This window comes from Trichosurus vulpecula, chromosome 4 (assembly GCF_011100635.1).
Source record: "Trichosurus vulpecula isolate mTriVul1 chromosome 4, mTriVul1.pri, whole genome shotgun sequence".
In the NCBI taxonomy this organism is placed as follows: domain Eukaryota; kingdom Metazoa; phylum Chordata; class Mammalia; order Diprotodontia; family Phalangeridae; genus Trichosurus; species Trichosurus vulpecula.
In genome coordinates, this window is record NC_050576.1 from 56,226,012 (window position 1) to 56,228,903 (window position 2,892).

Genomic DNA, 2,892 nt, shown 5'->3' on the forward strand with positions numbered 1-2,892 from the left:
GGGGTTTGGGGCAGAGAGTCCTTATGAGGTGTGAGTTCTAGGGCCAAAATAATCTTCCAAGATGAAGAGGTCTCAGGGGCAGAATGGAGAGCCCAGAGAGAGGACAGCCTGGGGAAGAGGGCTGGCAAAGAAGAGATAGAAGGAGACGAAAGCAAAATTTCAGTTACATGAAATTGAAGAGGTTTTGCACAAATGAAATCAGTGCAGCTAGCATAGGAAGGGAACATTTTTTACATCATCTAAATTTTTCCCAGCATCTTATTCCCTCCTGTTTCCCAGCATGCCATTTCACATAACATAATTTTAAAGAAATAAATGAAGAAGAGAAAAAATCAGCAAAACCAATCAATACATCAAAAATGATTGAAAATATATACAATGTTCCACACCTGTGGAATTTGGGATGGTGTCTTCTCATACTTTATCTTTTGGGCCATGGTTTTTTTTTTAAAATTCTGCAACATTGACCTTTTGTTTTATAGTGGTTACTCTAACATTTATGTTGTTGTAGTCATTATGCATGTTGTTTTCTTCCTTCATCATCAATTCATGTCTTTCTATGTTTCTATATTCATCATATTTACTTCTTAGAGCATAGTAATATCCCATTACATTTATGTACCATAGTTCATCTAGCCATTTCTCAAATTATGGGCATGAACTTTGCTTCTAGTTTTTTTGTTGTCATAAAAAAGCATTACTATAAATGTTTTGGTGTATATAGAGTATTTATTTTTATCAGTGACATCTTTGGGGTATATATATATATATATATATATATGTGTGTGTGTGTATGTATGAATGCATGTGTGCGTATGTGTGTACACACTTAGTTCAATCACTAGGTCAAAGGATATGGACATTTTAGTCATTTTCTTTACACAATTCCAAAGTACTTTCCAAAGCAGTTGTACTCATTCACAGCTCTACCTACAAAGCACGAGAAGGGAAATTATTGTTTGTGAAAAAAAATTGAGTCGGATTTTTCTAATAAGGGTCTGATAGCCCAGTATGTAGAGAATTAACAGAAATGTGTAAGACCAGGAATTATTCTCCAGTGAATAAACAGTCAAAAGATATGAAAAATAACAGTTTACAAAAGAAGAATTGAAGCTGTTAACAACCATATAAAAGATTGCTCTAAATAATTATTGAAAGAAATTCAAATAAAGCAAAGAAGTTTTCCCTGAAAACCAGCAAATTAGACAACATGGCAAAATAGTAAAATAGTCAATACTGGAAGAGCCACGTAAGACAAGTATATTGTTGATGGAGCTGGGAATTGATCCAACCATTCTGCAAAGCAATTTCTAATTCTGCTTTTATTTTTTTTCATTTTTAGTAAACATTTTATTTATTGACCAATACAGTAGTTCTAAAACCATAGCTTCTGGAAGAACCACTTGTTTTTGCCTGTCTTGTGCCTTTCCTCAAACTTGACCTTGACCTCCCTCCTTGCCTTATGTTTTAGCGTAGGGTCACTGGAACACATCCTTGTTGACAATTGTTTTTTTTTTTTCCCCCCAATGGAATATCCACAGAGTATCTGGTGGTCATGAGGTGGTTGTAGTTATAAACTTTCATGAAGGACTTGATTTTTGATCTCTTGGCAATCTTCTTTTTGCCCATTGCTGCAGTCACTTTTCAAGGGTAACAGTCAATACCTGCCACCAAGGCATGGCTGTAGGGCCTGTCAGAGGTCCCATCATCAATGTTCTTGATGATGACGGCTTTGTGCCCAGAGTACTGTCCAGGACCAGCACCACCTTCCCGGGTTTCATGAACTTGCCCATTTCAACATGAAGCAGGTTGCTCCTAGAGTCAAAAGCATCTAATTCTTCTTTTAAAAGTGAGCAAAATATCTATGCCTTTTGACTCAGAAATCCTATTGTTATGCATATTCTTAAAGGAAGTCAAAGACAGAAAGAAGGGTCTTGTGTATACCAAAATATTCATGCCAACAATTTGTGGTAGCAAAGAATTAGAAACAAAATATTCAACAATTGGAAAATAGCTAAAGAAACTATGGTGCCTTTGTGTGATGGAATATGACTTTATTATTCACCATTGAACATTGAAGACTTCAGAAAATTGTGGGAAAACTTGTATGGACTGATGCAAGGTGAAGTAAGCCTAACCAGGCATACAAGATACACATTGATTACAGTAGTGTAAACAAAACACTCAAAGAAACTGCATATCATGTAGTTATAATTTTAAAAATTATCCCCAAAGAAAAGTTAAGAAATTATTTATAGAGGTTGGAGACTATGAAGGTGGAATGACGTATACTATCAGACGCATTTTTCTACTGAAATGTTGCAGGGGTTTTTTGCCCTCTTTTTAAAACTTTTGTTAAAATGTGGTGGCTTCTTGGCTAGAAGAGAGGCAGCAATATATTCAGAAATAAACATATAAAAACATAGGACGCCAATAAAAATGATAATTAAAATAAAAGGGTTGGACGGAGTAAATCTCTCTACTATCTTCTACCATTAAATCTATGATCCTAGCTGGTGGGTTTTAATTTTCTTTTAACAGTAGAAAAATTTTGGAAGATGAAGCTATTATCAGTGGACATATCTCAGTGTTTGGGTTTTTTAGTGAGAAGGATAAAGTGTTAGATAATATCAATGAAATTATGAAAAGATTTGCTTTAGGAATTGCCACATATAATTACGGAATAGCTACATTATGGAAATCAATAGAAAGATGTAAAGTGGGCATTACAATTGCTCTACAATTAATCAAGAATAGTTTTAGTGTTAATGCCAGAAATAAAACATTTGTATAATCACCAGTATTAGATGATTTATTTTGGGAATATCATGACTGCATTTGTAATAAAGAGGTCCAAGGACATTTTGGCAATTAAGAAGGATAACAGTGTAC

General features: G+C 34.4%; 1 pseudogene; it reads right to left on the minus strand.

The window, feature by feature from the left end:
• Positions 1-1,375: 1,375 nt before the first annotated feature.
• Positions 1,376-1,793, minus strand: LOC118848690 (annotated as a pseudogene).
• Between the last annotated feature and the right edge of the window lie 1,099 nt (positions 1,794-2,892).